The sequence below is a fragment of the Trachypithecus francoisi genome, unplaced genomic scaffold (genome assembly GCF_009764315.1).
Source record: "Trachypithecus francoisi isolate TF-2019V2 unplaced genomic scaffold, Tfra_2.0 Contig01461, whole genome shotgun sequence".
Taxonomy (NCBI): domain Eukaryota; kingdom Metazoa; phylum Chordata; class Mammalia; order Primates; family Cercopithecidae; genus Trachypithecus; species Trachypithecus francoisi.
The window spans coordinates 13,277,112-13,296,961 of NW_022681433.1; positions in this window are offsets into that span (position 1 = coordinate 13,277,112).

Genomic DNA, 19,850 nt, shown 5'->3' on the forward strand with positions numbered 1-19,850 from the left:
AGAAAATGTAGAAACTTTTTCAAAATAACAGTTGAAAGAGTGAAAGAGGATGGAGGGAGTGAAGGATAAAGCAGAGGTGGCAAAAAAAGGTGCAGAGGATAGCAGAGTGGCAGGAACAGGGTTAGTGGGAGATTTTTATTTTTTATTTTTTTTTGAGATAGAGTCTCACTCTATCACCCAGGCTGGAGTGTAGTGGCACAATCTTGGCTCACTGCAATCTCCACCTTCTAGATTCAACCAATTCTCCTGCCTCAGCCTCCCATGTAGCTGGGATTACAGGTATGTGCCACCATGCCCAGCTAATTTTTGTATTATTAGTAGACAGGGGGTTTCACCATGTTGGTCAGGCTGATCTTGAACTCCTGACCTCAGGTGATCCACCTGCCTCGGCTTCCCAAAGTGCTGGGATCACAGGCATGAGCAATTGTGCCCAGCTGAAGAGAGATCTTTCAAAGACGTTTAACAACTTTGGCTTCAGTCTCCTCAAGGCTAATCTGTCTTTCTGCTTCATTAAGATACTCAATTTGGAATTATTTTATCTAAGAAAGGCAATGGTAACCTCTTCATTCCACTTAGAACTTTCAACATGTCAATTGGGCTTCTCATAGCATCTGGTAAATTCAGTGTCTTCTTTGTTTTAATTGTGTATGCATATAGGCAAGTCTAGGAATTCAGAAAAGCCCCCCCCCCGCCACTTTGTTTTTCACCAACAAAGTTTAAGATTATCCTGGGTAACTTTTGTCCAGAGACCTAGCCAATTACAACTCCCTGGAACATAATTTTTGCTCATAATGCCATTAAGTGCATTGACATTGTTGTGCAATCTTCACCACCGTGTACTTTCAGAGCTTTATCTTTCCAAACTGAAACTCTGCACCCATTAAACAATAACTCCCCATTTCCCCCTCTCCCCAGCTCCCTCTTCAACAATTTGCAAATAGCTGGTTGACATGGTGCTTGCTGCGCTTAAGATGAAAGGCATTACAAGCAGCAGTGTGAAAGCAAGATCATGAGGCAGGTAGAGAAGGGCATCAGGGTTCCCTCCTCATACATTGCTTTCCTCACCAACCCAAAGCGTGGCCCTGTTAGGACACCTGCGCCCCATCCCCTGCCAGCCCACACCCGTTAGAATTCAGTGATGCCTCTGCTCCTCGGACAGGAATTGTAAAATGGAAGGAAGAAAAGGCGGCCTGTCCTGCCATGGTATCTGTCATTGCCTAAGAGAAGAGAAGCATTTTAAAAGCGGAATAACATAGCAACATATCCCAAGCAATCTTTTTTTTTTTTTTTTTTTTTTTTTTTTATCACAGCGGGTCTTACTGTCTGAAATAGCCCATCCATGCAGTTAATGCTTTGGGGAGGAGCTGACAATGTGCTCTTTTTCCACAAAAGCCATTGTCATTTCCATGTCCTCAAATTCAACCCTCACATTCTACCAAGAAGGAAACTGCTGTGGGTTGCTCTTCCTCAAGTTTCTGATCCATTTAAGTTTCTGCTGTTATCAGAGTGGTTCTGCAGCATCAGAGGATTTAAAAATCTGGACTAGGGTATACAGATGCGGTCCACTTGGGGACCTTCATGGGAATAAATTAAATACAAGTTCTACTGGAAACATGGCTTCTGTGTTCACAAGATGCCTTCGGGTGTGCTGAAGAGTCTGACTTGGTTCTTTTTACCTCATGGGCTTCCCAAGCTGAGAATCTTCATGATCTCTTAATAAAACAAAATGGGAGTGGGTGGATGCTGATTATAGGAGAGCCATGTTTCCAACAGTGAGAGGGCTCAAACTTTGGTCACAAGTTTCCATCATTGTGTGGAAAGCACTGGGAAGGTAAGGGTCGTGCCTCTCCCTTCACGGTAAGCCCAAGGGCCTGGCACTTTGCTACCATGTAGAGTGAAGATGTTTGCCAGTGCCTGAATAAGTGAAGAAGCAGATCACACTGCCGCTCCATGAGTGTAGTGGTCAGTGCATTGTGAAATGAATGAAGGCCAGTGTTCACGGCACACCATTCATTCCACAGAATTTTAAATTTCACAAGCAGAATCAGAGAACAAGGGAGTATGGGCTGCTACTCACCCCAAGGCTGCCTCATCTGCCATCATCTGTGACTTGGGATTTCCCAGATGCATGTTGTGGATCCCAGTGTCTGTGTGTGGGGTGGGGTTGGGGGGAAGGTGGGGGCATGCATCCTAACAGGAGGGACCTCTTGGCCACACCAACTTTGAACATTAAAATGGTTTTTAAAAGATGCCTAGGCTGGGTGTGGTGGCCCATGCCTGTAATTCCAGCACTTTGGGAGGCTGGGGTGGGTGATCACCTGAGGTCAGGAGTTCAAGACCAGCCTGGCCAACCATGGCCAACATGGTGAAACCCCGTCTCTACTAAAAATACAAAAATTAGTCAGGTGCAGTGGTGGGAACCTGTAATCCCAGCTACCTGGGAGGCTGAGGCAGGAGAATCACTTGAACCCAGGAGGCGGAAGTTGTAGTGAGCCAAGATCATGCCACTGCACTCCAGCCTGGGTGACAGTGAGACTCCATCTCAAAAAACAAAAACAAACAAACAAACAAAAAGCCTAAAACAGTGAACCTGCATCATGAAGTGGCCCCAGAATCAAAGGAGAATGCAAACTCTATGGAGGGGTTTGCAGTTTTTTTTTTTACTGCTGTATTCCTAATGCCTAGAATGTCTGGCATACAGTAGGTGCTTAAAAATATGATTTTGAATGAATGAATGAGAAGCTCCTGCTATAAGTGCTGGGGTTAGCATTACACAGGAAACTTACATCTTACTACCTTTGAAAAATCTTTAGACATAGTCACCTCTGTTGAAGTTGTAGATGAGAAAACACAGCGTTCAGCCTCTGCAAGGGAAGAAAACACAGTCTGCCTCAGGAAGCCTTCCCTCCCCTACTAGCCCCAGTCAAGTCTTCAGATGAGACTGTAGCCCAGCCAATATCATGTTTGCAACCAAAGAGGGATCCCCTCTCTTTCAGGAGAGACCTTGAGTGTCTCTTGTAATGCCTGTATTGGACGTTTTTCATCTTTTTTGATGCTGAGGATTTGAAACCCCTTGATAATTCTGAAGAATTCCTTGCCATATGGAACTGTGTGGGAGGGAGAGTCTGTTTTCTGCCATAGTAACTGAAATAACCAAATGCTTGTTTTCCATAGCAGAGACTGTTAGCTGACCAATAACCCCACTTTCTTTTTTTCCTCCCTGAGACACACAGCCAGGTTACAGCCTCCCTTGCAGTTGGGCCATGTGACGGAATTCTAACCAATGGCATAGAGCCACCTTTGGGCCTGGCCAATAAAACCTTCCATGCATGGCCATCTTTCTCTCATTTTCTGGATGTCTCTACCCTGGGAAGCCTTAGGAGCCATACGTTGAAGATGATCCCTTACATCTCTGTAAGATGGCATAGATTTGAGGGATTCCCCCACCCCATGGCTGGGCATTCTGTGAGATTCTCAGCCAGGATCAATTTCTGTTGCTTGCAACAAAGAAGCCAGACTTATACACTGTCAATACAAAGCATCTGTCTATAAAGAAGTTATTTTACAGGTAAATTCAATTGTTAGCCCAGAATATGGTGATCACTGTAGCTGGTCGTAGTTTACCCAGCACTTACGGAAATTGTTAATACACCATTGGCTGTTAGCTGTGACGTGTGGCCTGGAATTAATTCTGACTTTGAAAAGCGTGTTTACAAGGATAACAGGCCATATGTCAACTACTTTAGACTGGCTCCCTGGAGAAGAGAAGGGAAGTAGAGATGAGGGAAGAAGGAGAAAAGTAAAATAGTAATCAAAAAGGGAAAAATCTAATTTTAACAACATACAAATGCATAGTTCCTACTATTCATCAGTCATATATCCAAGTATTTTTTTTTTGCAATTACCATTTTACCCTTACAACAGGCCTGCAGTGGTAGGCAACATTGCTAACCCTAGTTAACAGAGAGATGCCGCTAAGGCCACATGGCCCCTAAGTGGTAGAGCCAGGGTTTGAGCGAAGCAGTTCTTAGTCACAGCCGCACTGTAAGAACTGAGGAATCTGACTAACTCAACTTTCTCTGCCCTTGAAGCACAATCAAGACAACTAAAAACAACTAAGAAAATAAAATAAAAGCAGTCATGCTTGGCAGGGCACTTGACATAATTTGAGTAAGGCACTTAATTTTCCCTCCAATAGCACCGAGAATCTTGATTTCATAGGTCACGTCAGGTAAAGAACTTGATTGTGGGAGCTTCTTAAAATGGCCTGAGGCGTTCCGGCTGCCTGACCAATCTGGCTGCAGCCTGAGGCTCTGCCTCAGTTATCTGCAGTACCGAGGTTGTCAGAGCTAAGGATCTCTGCAAATCGCCTTTCTTTATGGGTTGAGCTGACCAAAGATGTGGACAGGAAGCCTGCCCGAAGGGTATTCGCGTGGCTCATCACTTTCCAATGAAAAGGCTGAAAGAGGGGGGTGAGTACCAGGGGCAAGGGGGGTCAATTGTGTGTTGGGAGGAAGAGGAAAATAATTGTTGCCAAGATGCATCAGACCCTGAAGAGTATGTTCTCCCTGGGGCTGGCAGAGTGATGATAGTTAGCCGTGGCTTTTAATGAAAATAGCAAAGGAAGAGCTTTGGAGGAAGGAGGGTCTCTATGAACCGTTTCATAAGCATCTAGGGTAATTGCTGGGATCCAGGCCATGGCATTGGTGTCTGTCCTCCCACCCTTCATTGGCCATTAGACCATTTCCTCTGGGACCATCTGGAGTGGATTTGTCACCAGGCCTCCTGAAGTGCTGGGCCACAGAGTAGGAAGCCGTCACTCCCCACCCATGGTGGAGGCGTCTGGCACTCCACACAGGGGCAGCTTCTCGAAAGACCAAGGCCCTTCCGGGTTAAAAGATCTGGGAGCTGGAGGGAGCGATGTTGTCTCTGCCGGGGGCGCAGTTTTCGAGTGTGCGTTGGAGCCGTTCACACCTGGAGCCGTTCACACCTGCAGCCGAGAGCAGCTGATGAGGGTCTCGTGGAAGGCCTGCAGGTTTCTTCCCCGCCCACCACATTTCAAAAAATCAAGGCTGAACCCTGTAACTTTTCCAAGGCCACCCAGCTCTCTGTGGAAGAATCCAGAACTATTTGTCTGGTACTGTGCTGCTACTCATCCTATCCCATCTATAGCTGCCATGTTACCAGGTACCGGGGACTGGGGACTTCGGGGCAGAGAATTGTCTAAGAGTTGGGCTGTCGAATCAGGCTGTGCGGAGGGGCAGCCTAGCTTTGCCGCTCTGAGTCACGTCACCTCACCTCTGCCTTAAGCTCTCCGTGCCTCAGTTTCCTTCCAAGGTAACAATAGTCACCACTTCACAGGTGGTTGTGAGCCGCACATGAGTTAATGTAGGGGAAGTCCATGGGGCACAGCACATGGTAAGGATGAGGTTAAGGATGAGGTTAAGATGCCAATAGCCAGCGTCTACCACGTGCTCGCTGTGCCCCAGCTTCTTCTCCTGCGGGAAAGCCTCCTCGGCCCCTCACCTGATTAGCTTCAGCTCATTCTTTGGGCCCCAGCTCACGTGTTGTTGCTAGGCCAGATAGGGGCTCTTTCTTCTCGCCTGAACACCCTTTTCTTAATTTTACCATGATGCCTCCCGCCCTGCACTGTTGCTGTTTCCTTTTCATTGTGGGTAAGCTCCTGGAGTGGGGACCAGGCCTTTTGTGGTTGCATCTCAGCATTTAGCACGGACCTGATATGCAGGCTTTGATGAGGGAATCAGAACTTTTCTAGCTCCAGTGCTTCTGTTGTTCCTTCTGGTTCCCGGAAGGAACCCCATCAGGGTAAGTTGAGCCCTGGCCAGGGTCTGGAGGGGCCTGGCATCCAAAGCCTTCCTGCTCCAGATCACAGCCCCACCAGCAGTGGAAGGCCTTGTTGACAGACTCCTATATTGCAGCTGGGGCCCGAGGCCAGTCACCCAGCCCATTACCTGCACCAAACCTAAAATCATTTAGAGTCAGCAAGAAAGCCAGTCCTTAATGGAAGCTTCATGAGCTAAGCATATTTCAGGTGTAACTGGGGTTGGTGAGAGGGCAGCTGGGTCTGATAAATAACAATGCCTGCTTAGTCTCATTAAGCTCTCCCCGTGAGCCTTGGTGCCCCACAGAACGGAAAGCACTCCCCAGTGGGGCTCTGAATGGCTCCTATCTTAAAAATTTATTTAACACAAACGGTTACATTAATGCAAAAGGCAAGCCATTGACACTATAAATAACTTAAGCTAAGTCCTGCTGACAGTGGGAAGTCTGACACATGAAATACTGCAGTGTTCTCAGCTCTGAATGAGGCAGTGACATTAACATTATTTTCCAGATTCAAAGACAGGCCACAGGAGCCCAGCATGCCCCCTGGCAAGGTGGCGTCCTTCCCCACAGACCCACGAGAGAAGCTTTAGAAAGGGTGTGGTAGGCAGAGCAATGAACCGCCCCCCCAACCCCCAAAGGTCTCCATCCTAATCCCTGGACCTGTGAATATGTGAATTCTTCCTGGCAAAGGGGACTTTGCAGGTATGATTAAATTAAAGACCGTGAGTGGGAGGTTATCCTGGATTATCTAGGAAGTCCAGTGTCATCTCAGGGGTCCTTAGAAAGGAAAGGGAGAGGCAGGAGATTCAGAGAGGAGGATGTGAGGATAGAAGCAGAAGTTGGAGGAGGGGAGGTCTGAAGATGCTACGCTACACTGCTGGCTTTGAAGATGGAGGAAGATGCCATGAGCCAAGGAATGCAGGTGGAAAAGGCAGATAAATATGTCCTTTTCTAAGGCCTGCAGATGGAACACAGCCCCACTGACTTTATTTTAGAACTTCTTTTTATTTTTTGAAATGGAGTCTCACTCTGTTGCCTAAGCTGGAGTGCAAAGGTGCGATCTCGGCTCATTGCAACCTCCGCCTCCAGGGTTCAAGCAATTCTCCTGCCTCAGCCTCCCAAGTAGCTGGGTAATTTTTGTATTTTTAGTAGAGATGGGGTTTCATCATGTTGGCCAGGGTGGTCTCGAACTTCTGACCTGAGGTGATCCACTCACCTCAGCCTCCCAAAGTGCTGGGATTACCGGTGTGAGCCACGGTGCCTGGCCGATTTTAGAACTTCTGAGCTCTAGAACTGTGAGATGCTTTTCTGTTGTTCTAAGCCACTGAGTTTGTGGTGATTTCCTATAGCAGCATAGGAAATTCATGCAGTAGGCAATGTCTCCAAAATGCTTCCAACTGCAACCTCTCTTCATTGTGCAGTCCTTTCCTATGTCTTCCCTGGTTTTTGGAGCAGGGTTGTGGCTGGGAGGGAAGGTTTAGAAGGAGGTGATGATAACCTCAGTGCCTGCCGCCCACCCACCCATATGTGGTGAAGTCGCACTGCCTGGCAAAGCTTTCCACAGCAGGCATTGTTTTGTCTTATTTTGGTTTTGTCGGGGGAGAAGCCTTATTTCTTAACACTTTTGCATTAAAAATACTCCTGCATGATTGCTGTGGCCCATCCTCCCCTCCCCATCCCCTGTTGTTGGTGGTTCTGTCCGGTGACACCCTGGCTCCCCTCCCCTTACCCCGGGCCACCAGCCTTTTCCAAATGTGGGAGGTAACATCTGTCAGGTGCACTAGGGTGGAGTCTTGATGCTGCCTGGTGGAGGTGACTGGCTCAGAGATGCTAACTGTCCCTCTGCCTCCAGCAGCCTCCTTCCATCAGGACTGCTCAAACTTTAATGTTGCCAAGTAAACCTGCAGAATTTCTTAAAATACAGATTACATGCAGTGGTCTGGGGTGGGGCTGAGAGTCTGCATTTCCAACAAGCTTCAGAGGGTGCCCACGATGCTGAGTCTGGGCCACACTCAGAGTAGGAAGGACATAGAGGGCTGAGGTTCATTGTATGCAAGCCTGGCATCTGTTCATACGGGCACATGGCTTTACTTGAATCTTGCTACTCAAAGTGTGGCTCCCAAAGAGGCAGCACTGGCATATCCTGAAAACTTTTTAGAACTGCAGTCTCCCAGACCCCATCCCTCTGACCTGTTGAATCAGAACCTACAGTTTTACAAGATCCCCAGGCAATTCCCACGTACTGAACTCGACGAGGCAATGCCCTAGAGCCTGTTTCTCAGCCTTCGGTATGCAGCAGAAACACGCGCGGAGAGCTCGTTAAAAGATATTGTGGGGCCCCACTCTCAGAATTTATGCTTCACTTTACCATGAACGGGTCCCAGTAATGTGTATTTCTAACAAATTCCCAGATGATGCTGATGCAGCTGGCCCGGGGGTCCCACAGTGAGAGCCACTGCCTCAGAGTAAGACCCTACCTGGAAACGGGTGGCCAGCACATCCCAACCAGAAGTTCCACAATGGACCCCAGGGACACATTGGCTCCAGCATTTGAATTCTGAGATCTGCTCATTTTCTTTTCTGGCGATTTTTTGGCAGTTTCATATAAATAGCAAATGCACTTTCCTTTTATGGAATTTTGTGTGTGTGTGTGAGCAACAGGTGCTTGCTGCAGCTCTGCATGCAACTGTTTGACCTTGACCAGAAATTCTATGTCTCTAGGCCTTAATTTATTCATCAAGAAAATGAGGAAGTTAAGTGAGGATCATAAAATTCTGTGTTTTAGAGCCTACTTTTGATATCTCAGGTGAAGACAGAAGCTTGAAATTACTGAATCTTGGCTTTTTCATTATTTCTTGGTCATATCTATGATTTATTGAAGTCAGGAGTGCAACCCCCAACTCTAAGTGATAGATGGGATAATAAAATCCTTTTTTGCCCCAGTTTTATTTATTGCAAAAACAGTATTATAAAAGAGCGAAGACAATCTGAGAGATTAAAAATTTTATTCCACTGTAACACAACAGCTGTTTTCATTTTGCTGGGTTCCCTTCACGTTGTGGGTAATCTTAGAGCAGGCGTACATTTGTATGCTGCATCTTAGTCTTTGGCCATAAACATGCCACCAGCAATATATAAATAAATTACCTTCACTATGAAGTCACTACCATTGGCATTTAGCGTTGTTTGGCTAATGTGACAAATGCAATTGGTACCTCATTGATGTTTGCAGTTGTAATGTTTTATTATTAGAGATGTTGACCATTTTTTTCATGCGTTTGTTTACTGTATGCATTTCAGTGAGTTTCCTTATCTGAGGGTTGTCTGTTTATGAGGAGGCCATTGAAAACCACCCAGCACTAGGCCTGGCAGCCAATAACAATCTCAACAACAGTAGTTTGCCATCTTCCTGAGCCTCATGTCTTCGTCTGGGAAATAGTAAGGCAGTGGGAAGGTTGGATGAGATCGTTTGTGACAAGGGTCTAGCACTGTGTCTGGTGTATAGAAAGGGTGGTTTCTAGTGTTCTTTGCCCATCTGCCAGGGCTTGATGTTCTAAATTTGATGGATATCCACTTTAATAGTGATGTTTCATGAACACATGGGGAAAAAGTGGTGTCTTGTTGAATTCAGTACCCCAGTCTTTCAAATTTGCAAAATGAGGATAATAATATACCTACTTACTGAATTGTGATGATTAAAGATGATGATCCTTGTAAAGCACTTAGCCTTGTGCCTGGCACACAGGAAACCTTCCATGAATGTTAGCTTTATTATGTGCTTTGTCACATCTATAACCAAAGAGGTTATTATTTTTAATTTTAATGATCTTTACCAGGTTGCATTCCAAAAATGTAAAGTGGATCTTATTTACATTTAGAAGAATATTCTGAACTTTGAATGGAAAGACTTAGTTGCATTTTGAAAACCTTAAGCAACACAGTGTACTACTCTTGTTACTGAAGTTCTTGTTTAAAGAAACAAGGAAAAAGCGTTGTGAAATAAAGGCATTTGCATAGTGTCAAGCAGAAACAACTATGGTCAAGGGGAAAACATCTTTTTAAAATCCCTATTTGTTGGTGGCAAATACTGCTTTGCAGATATATGAACAGGATCTCTTGAGGGAATTTCACTCAACATTACAAAAAAGATTTACCAGGGATCTTGGATTAACCACGAAGGATTTAAAATTGAAGTCATGTATACATACATTTTTTTATATGTGCCTGAAAATAGGGATCCCTCAGGAGAAGACTTCTCATTTCCTATGACACAGCAAATCAATAACAACATCTGTGTGTCTAAAGTGCTTTATGGTCTGCATATCATTTTCTTGTACATTTTCCAGTTTGATTCTCACAATGATCCATGAGGGACAAGAAGCAGGTTTAATAATTCTTATATTAGAGATGGGAACACTGACCCACACAGAATTTCTGGCTTGTTCAAGATTCTACAGCTAGTAGAAAAGCCAGGTCTCTCTGTAGATCCATGGGCTCCAGACTTGGGTCTCTGCTCATCACATTGCAACTAGCTCCACTAAAACTCATTGCCTAGAACAACCAACGTGTCCTATGTTCATAACACAAACATTAGTCAAACACACCTAGATCAATGTAGGTGTGGAAATATTTTTAAACCCCAAAACGTAATTCCCAATCCACTTTCAAAAGACAAACCATGCCAGCAAAGGCAAGAACACACAAAGCGCCACTGAGAATGATAAGACTGCCACCCAGCCCACTTCCACCTGGAGCTCACTGTCACCTGGCCCACTTCCACCTGGAGCTACTCTGTGGTTCATTTGGCCATGTCACAGTGCACATTCCTTTGTTTTCAGAAACTTAGAGATCTCTTAAATAAGCACAGGGTGTGTTTGTTAAAGATGCTGATATGGTAAAGGAACAGTACACAAATCCGTGTCCTGGAAGGACGTCCCACAAGTGAGGACTTGCAAGGTCTCCAACTGGATTCCCTTCTTATGGAGCCAGCAGAATGGGCCTTGGAAAGTCACCTTATGGATATGGGGAAAGGACATGCCAGGCACTATTCCCTCCTCCCTACCATAGTTGATGTTTATGAAGGTTCTTCTGGGCACGTGACCCAGAATAACCTCATGAAACTAGCACTGAAGCTTCCAGATGATGTGATAAGATTACAAATGCTGGCTGCTTCAGGCAAGGTTAGACAAATAGCCTTCTTAGATATACATGGTAAATACTGATAATTGTGTGTTCACGTATGTTTTATGTCATAGGCAGAGTTCATTCCTGCTGCAGAGTTGTCCTTGCCTAGAAAGATACCATTGGCCGCTCTCTGTTGTTGCTGCTGCTTTTCTCCTCCCACATCCACTGGGGTATCTAAAAACCTCTGGACTGTGAGTCAAGAGACTGGGTGGGAGATACATTCCAATGCCCATAGTCGTGTGGTCATGGACAAGGCAGTTTCCGTGTCCCAGCTCTGCTTCCTTAACAGTGAAGTGGAGATAGCCATGTTTGTTCTTCCTACACAGGTGGGGTGAAGGTGGTAATGAATGTGAAAGAGTGTTGACAATCCGAAGGAACTAATTTCTTTTCTGGAAATTGTTTTCATTTGATGTTTTTCAAATTATGAACATATAACATATTAGTTGTTATAGGCAAAACAGTTCAAAGACATATAGAGAAAATTCTCACCATCATTAACTTCTAATCTTACCTTCTCAAGATATCCAAAGTCTACACACAACTGTTCACGATGCTCATACAAGCACAGGCAGGCAAATATACACATAAACTGGGGTTTGGGTTTATTTCTTTTTACTGAAACAGGATCATACTATTGTAGGAGTTATTAAGAAGTTATTTGAGGCAGATAGGAAAAAGAGTCCTTGAAAAATTTTTATTTTTAAAGCAGCTCTTAGAGCCAGGCCCACAACCTTTGATATGCAAATGCAGGCCATTAGAAACTGGGTCTACCCAAACATGGCGATTCCCCTGGCCTTCTTGCCCTTGCCCCGCATGTTCCTGGCATCATGGCTGCCGCCACATATCCCTAGGTGTGCAGAACATCATGGCGCCCTGCATTTGCATATTAAAAGGCTAGGGTGGGAGGGCCAGCTGTTCCACGGGCTACATGAATGACACGCCTGGTCAAACCAATCCCCTGAGCCCTGTGCAAATCAGATACCGCCTCCTCCAGCCTCTATATATACCTGGCTGGTTTCCACCCTACTTGGGGTTCCCTCTCTTGGCTTTGGAGCTCCCCTCCCTCTGTCTCTGTACAGGGGATCTTCCTTCTTTCTGGCCTGTTAAATTCTCTGCTCCTTAAAACCACTCCACGTGTGTCCTTGTTTCATCTAATTCAGCATGAGACAAGAGCCCTGGTGTTCCTCCACTCATCGGAGCCATATCATTACCAAACGCATGGCTCTGCAACTTGCTTTTTTATTTTATGATAAAGCACAAACATCTCTACAAAGTTGTGGATTTTAAACTTAGTTTTTGTTTCCTTAATTTCTGTATACACACACACACACCTGTGTGTATGTCAGTTACATATGGAATCATTAAAAAAAAAAATTCCTCCCCTCCCCAACTACCCCTAATCCCATAATCCCATTACCCTTTCCAATGTATCTTTCATACTTTCCTCCATGTTCATATAATCATATAAAAGATTTACGCACATAAAGATTTCTGCAAGGTTTTTAAAAAATGTGTTTCAAAAATGCAGTGGAACACATGCTATTCTTATATCAATCAATGAAACCAAATGAAAACACCTATAATTTAACTGGGATGGTGCATGATTTTTAATGCCTATTATTTTATGGGGTGAAGGCAGTTTTGTCTGGTAAAGATATAACACCCAGCTCTCGCAGGGAAAGCCCTGACTGCTAGTGTTTGCTGATATCCATGCCCTAAATATTCCCACCATGGCTCATTTCAAACTACCAATGTGATGGCTGTGTGGAGGTGAGTTGAGAAGAGTTCCGTGCAGGATCTCTGGAGACAGCTCCAGCCAATTACTGGGAGGAAGTTCCATGATGAATTCACGTTCTCCCTATTGATGGACATTCACTTTGTTTCTAGATTTTCTTCCTCCACTATGAAGAGTGATATATTACAGCAACCTTATAACTACATTCTTCAAATTGATTCTTTTATTTCTAACAGCTAGATTCCCCAGGAGTGAGATTGTTGATTCATAAAGAATGCAAATTAAACAAATTAGTAAGTGCTGCCAGATTGTTTTTTAAACAGCTTTCTTAAAAGGCTATATATAGTTCAGAATTCTTTTTTTTTTTTTTTTTTGAGGCGGAGCTCCACTCTGTCACCCAGGCTGGAGTGCAGTGACACGAGCCTGCACTCACTGCAGGTTGGCTCACTGCAACCTCCGACTTCTGGGTTCAAGCGATTCTCTTGCCTCAGATTCCTGAGTAACTGGGATTACAGGTGCATGCGACCATGCCTGGCTAATTTTTTTGTATTTTTTGTAGAGATGGGGTTTTGCTATGTTGGCCAGACTGGTCTCGAACTCCTGACCTCAGCTGATTAGCCCGCCTCAGCCTCCCAAAGTGCTGGGATTACAGGTGTGACCCACTGCGCCTGGCCATCACGTCTGCATCTTATTTTCCCACCACTCTGTAATTCAGATTTGTACCAGTAATGTAAGAAGACACTGTTTTCCCTGGCATTTCTGAGGGCAGTTGGTATTAGATTTCTTTCATAATTTTTGTCAGTCTATGGATTTAAAGTGGGAACTCATTGTTTATTGTAACTTATTTTCTGTTTCCCTGATCTCAATCACATCTAAACTTCATGTTTTTGGTCATTTGGATCTGGCAGTTTAGATTTGTCGACAGACAACATTACAACAAATGCAAAGATCTCATTTGGCTTCATTTGCAATTCTAGAATTGTGCAGTACCTCACTCCATAAAATAAAATAATGTTCCAATAAATTGAGCAGAGGAGGTTGGCTTTAGAGACAGAAAAAGGGTTGAATAGAGCACAAACAGAACAAAAAGCAGATTGGCCGCTTCAAAGTTACTTTTCTTTTACAATGGTGACAGACAAAACAATAGAAAGATAATTCATTGGTTAACACCAGATGACTTCCAGTTAAGAATTAAAGCAGAAAGAAGGCCACTATTATGCCAACTGAAGGTTGGAACTGACCTGTTTGGGGAACTGGCTGTTACGTCTCCCTCCTCATTTCTTGGAAGGTCAGAAAACAGCTTACCATTTTACTTGGGTCACATGGGACGTTAGCATGAGTGACTCTATTTGGATTTTTAGTCTGGTCTGGTGGGGCCTAGTGCAGGAGCTTAGTCCTAAACAGTGCCCTCCTATACTTTTCACTTAACAATTCCTCTTTTGGTAAGTGCTCACCAAGGCGAGAATCTGACCAAAACACAGGACATTGGCGCTGCTCTCAATTACCATCATTCTGAGTTTCCAGTCTCAACACACCCTTCATAGGCTACAGCATCCTCATGATCATACATCTCTCAGCATTTCTGTCATTTAGATGAAGAAAGACTATTTGATGTTCGACAGATGTTTGTATACAAACATTTAAAACTTTTTGAGAGGATACAGCGCACCAGGGAGACTACTTTTATAACTCTTAGGAGGATATTATGATTATCAGGTTGTACCAAGTGTTTGGAGTATGCTGCCTAGGCAGAGTCCCCATGAACTGAACCAACTAAAATTGAATAAATCAAGGAATGAGCCAGAGAAGGAATCTACCCATTTTAATCAAGTCGCCTGTCTGTTAACTTTTTGCAACTGAGTCACTACAATACCCAATGTATTCATCTGTGTACAAGAAAAACTGTCAGCAACTACACAGATTCCTCCCCATTTAGTTAGTAGGTAGCAGTTTTATCATCTAGCACCCCAGGAAAGGCTTAAATTAGAGCAGAGAATGTTAACTCTATAAAAGACACCACTATAATTTGAACAAAGGCTTAAATTAGAGCAGAGAATGTTAACTCTATAAAAGACACCACTATAATTTGAACAAATAGTTGTGTCAGGGATATTGCTAAAGTAACCACTACATGAACTAAAGGATCTCTTAGGTCCTGTAAAGATTTGGGTTTGACATGACATATCCGCTACTCTTCCAAGCTACTCACCGATCCACCAAAAACCACTGATCTTGAAATCCTAACTACAGTGTCATCCTGCCAAATGAATGAGGTGGGCATAGGTAAGAAAACTTTAAGAGGGTAAGAGCCTTATGACACTGGGAGTTTTGCTCCAGCAATCGTGGGAAAAGTTGTCCACAGAATGAAGTCAGCAGCTTCTCATTCTGGTTTGTAGTTTGAATGTCTTTGGTTGAATTGTCTTATGGATGCTTGTGTGAACGCTCTGTGTAGGCCCACATATGAGGCATGAAACTTAGCCCTTGAAATTTACATTGAATTGTTCAGCTGATAGAGCTTCAGAAATGCAGTGGTTCCCATTCTTCATGGAGAGCTGTAACCAGATATTGGAGGAAACTAGAATTCATAATCCAGTCTGGTCTCCAGGTAGATAATGAAAAATTGAAAACAATAAGCAGGGCTACTATCTAATAGCAGGCGTACTAAAGTTTTCTTTTTAAAAATAGATTTTTTATCCACAATCATTTCATTTCTACCAAGGACAATCACAGTAAGACAAATATGTTTGTAAAATAAATGTATTCTCCAACTTGGCCGAGTTATTTGCATAAGTGTACCAAGAATAACCACATTGGTTTCTTTTAAATTTGCTTTGCTGGAAATTTTGATAAGGAATCTCAGATTGGACTTTTAAAACCTCTCAATGCTAGGAGGGCAAACCAAGGCAAAAATCATCCTTTCCCTGTCATATCTAATAGCTTGAGGTTCCTGGGCCTGCCAGGAAGTAATAACTTTTTACTCCTTCACTGTAAGGCTAGGAACACTTGCAGCTGGGTATTCTATGCATCTTCTCAAATATGACATTCCAACCAAAGCCCTAGTAGTATAACCAGTGTTCCAATTGTATCCTTTTATAAAGAAAGCAATTCTTAATGAATTCATACAAATAACCATATTGCCGTAAAAATAAGAATACTCATGTATACTTTCCATATTTTGGAGGGATCACGTAGGCAGGAAAAGCAAATATCTCAATTTTTGTTTACCTATGTATACTTTACCAAATTCTTGTAAACTGTAGATAGCCTAAAAGAAAAAAAAAATTTTTTTTTAATCTGGAAGACAAAACATTAAAAGAATCAGAAATGTTTCAAATAAAAAAGCTGTAAAAACCAGAATTCTTTTTTATCAGTTTATTGTATCTCATGTAATTAATTTTTGGTCTGTTTCATCTTGGTTGGTAGTTTCACAAACCCATTAATTATTTCATTAGTTTTAGAAATTCTTACGGAGCCCAATGGTATCTCAAAACTATCAGAAGCCTGCACTTGTCAGAATTCTTTTCATCCTTTCCATGAACTTTCTTGAAGACCCAACGCTTTAGAATTATAGTTGCTTGCAAAGAGCTTTCAGAAAAAGCGTCAGAATAAACCAATGGAACTATGGGCAACAGGACTTAAAATGGTTAAAAAATCTCGTCAGGTTTTAAACCACAACTCTCACCGTTATGAGACTTCATGATGATGCAATTGACAGGGAAGTTTGTTATTTCCTGGTGTACAACGTTTTAGCACCATAATCAACATTACGACTGATAACACTTATGCCAAGACATATTTTGGAGCACCTGTTAATAACATACCCATATAAATACAACTCAAAGAAACTTAAACATCATTTGATGTTTCCCATGTAATTTAACATATCAAATAAGCGCAACTGGTGTAATATCTTTGTTTTATAGATGCTTTCAGATGTTCCAGGGCCCTCTGGGGTATCCCAAAGTTAATTCAAGGTCAAAAAGACTTAATTTAAAAACTTTAAAATTTGATTTCAGAAAGTATCAAAATAAAGGTTCAAAATATTTGATCAAAAACAGGATCCTAGGTCACTATGAAATACTAGTCAAGCCTTTAACCACAGTGATATTAAAAGACTTCAAAAGAAGTTACATATTTGCAAAACAACAGCAACAACAACAACAAACCTTTAACTCAGTTTTCTTAAGTAATCAAAGACTTAAAGAAGACAGTGTAGAGCACAGGAAATTATTATTATTATTATTATTTTTATTTTTTTTTTTTGAGACAGGGTCTCGCTCTGTCGCCCAGGCTGGAGTGCAGTGGCGCGATCTCGGCTCACTGAGGAAATTATTTTGATAAAACACAAAAATCTCCCTTTCTCCCACTCACTGATTCCTTTCTGCCTTGTTTCTATTTCATTCCTAAATCTGTGTTTTGAAACAACCTTAAAATAACCTCTGAATTAGACGAAATTATTCTTTCCTTCAAAAAAAAAAAACCCAAACAAACTATGGCATATCCTTATGCTTTCTTTATAACTTTCTTCAACAAAAACACACATCACTTTCCTTGTATGCTTGGCATACAGAATTTTTTCCCTAGTTTTAGTAATTTTAATTGCATATATTAATTAGATTTTTAAATCTTTAGCAATTACAAAGCAGCATTTTGCAAACTATCACCATGTCATAATATCTGCTTCTTCATAACACAGTTTTTCAGTGTGAAGCAGAACATATTTACTAACAGATCTAAACACATTTTGTTTTTGTATAAAATTGAAGAAAGCAAAAAATAAACTTACGCTCAGCAATTTATGTTTCAGTATTTTATCTTGCTTAGAAATGATTCAGACGTTTCATGAATCTACTACCTAATCATGACACCACTTAAAAATAAGTTACTGAAAAAGAAACAATGAAAAGTTCATTTACAAACTTTTATCCCATTTACATTCACCTAATTTACTCATTCTTAACAATTAAGTTTAAAATGGTCATGAAACAAAGCCAACCAGCATCTCAAGTTATTTCTCAGTGAGTCAAGGGGAGCTGCTGTGTGCCGTGGTTTAGAGAGGACACAGGCAGCCTGTGTCACACACCTCCCTCCCCCAGGCCAGCAGCAGCCCAGTGCAGGGCCTTTCCACAGTCTCACAGCCTGGCTGGTCAATGTCCTGGAACTGTTTCCTAAGGAGAGAAGAAAGGGAGCAACAATGGGCTCTGTGTTCTCCTTTGCTCCCAAAACTGCTTCAGTTTGGTGTCACCAAGTAACCTTGCTAGGGAGGTGGTCAGATCCAGGCAAGAACTCACTGACCACTCTGGTGCCAAGCACACTGTCCAGGTTCTGGAAACACCGATGAACACAACATGATCCCTTCCCAAGGTGTGTGAACTTTCTGGAGAGGAAAGACACAGTAAATAATAAGCATAATAAATGTTAACTGATGGTTATACGGCATTGTGAACATACTTAACACCGCTGAATTGTATACTTAAATTTGGTTAAAATGGCAACTTTCATGTTAGGTATATTTTATCAAAATAAAATAAACCAAAATAGTTTTATAAAAAGTAAGTTGTATAGTCTGTTTGAAGGTGGTAAGTGCCATGGAAAAGAACCAGCACAGCAAGATGAGGGAGATGGGACCTGGCAGGGAGAATTTGAGAACGGTTTCTACCACTTAGACTTCTAAGATGTCAATAATTTTTTTTCCCCCAAGACAGACTCTCACTCTGTTGCCCAGGCTGGAGTGCAGGGGCGCCATCTCAGCTCACTGCAACCTCCGCCTCCCCGGTTCAAGCAATTCTTGCTCCTCAGCCTCCTAAGTAGCTGGGATTACAGGTGCCCGCCACCACACCTGGCTAATTTTTGTATTTTTAGTAGAGATGGGGTTTCACCATGTTGGCCACGCTGGTCTCAAACTCCTGACCTCAGGAGATCTGCCTGCCTCAGCCTCCCAAAGTACTGGGATTTCAGGCATGATCACTGCACCCAGCCTGATGTCAAGGGGAATTTTTTTTTTTTTTTTTTTGAGACGGAGTCTCGCTCTGTCGCCCAGGCGGGAGTGCAGTGGCCGGATCTCAGCTCACTGCAAGCTCCGCCTCCCGGGTTCACGCCATTCTCCTGCCTCAGCCTCCCGAGTAGCTGGGACTACAGGCGCCCGCCACCTCGCCCAGCTGGTTTTTTGTATTTTTTTAGTAGAGACGGGGTTTCACCGTGTTAGCCAGGATGGTCTCGATCTCCTGACCTTGTGATCCACCCGTCTCGGCCTCCCAAAGTGCTGGGATTACAGGCTTGAGCCACCGCGCCCGGCCTTCAAGGGGAATTTTTAACATCTTGACGGCAACTTTTGGGAATGGGAAATGATAGTTTAAGGTTATATTGTTACCTCATTTAATATTATATCAAACTTACAAATTTTAAAAAATCTCATTCGTTGGGCTTTGAAGTTTAAGTTACAAATCCTGTAATTCTGTTTTAAAAAATAGTAAATTTTAATAATTACCATCAAAAGGCATTTGCAATGTAATTAATTAAATTTGCTTAATGGGTCTCAGGAATTCTAAAATATGGTGCTTTGGCAGATTGAGTATTTTAACCTGAAGGCATGTGAGAGACAGCGCCTGTAGGAAGGCCTCTCTAATCTTCCCCAGTTCTTCTCTCCTGCAACAGATTATAAAACCCAGGATTTTCTGACCTTCCCCTGAGGCAGGTCATAAGACTGTCATTCAAGAGGTGCATTTCCTCTATCTGGAGGACAGGAGCACTGTCTTCCTCCAGAGATAGTGGATAGGACCACTATCTCTGAAGATACTGGTGCTCCTGTCACACGAAGAATCTAAACAAACATGCCTTGCTAAGTTCCCTCCAGTTTATGATCCTACCCTCTTTGTGCTATCACATTTCTCCATGCTTCATCAAACCCGGCATCAAAACATCTGTTTCTTTGGGTCTTCATTTTCTTATGAAGGCTCCTGTTTCATGTAAAACTTACATTACACACATTTGCATGTGTGCCTTTTGTTATAGGGGCTATAGCCATGGACCTAAGACAGGTAGAAGAAATCATATTTTTTCTTCCCTCCACTGTTAAACATCTATT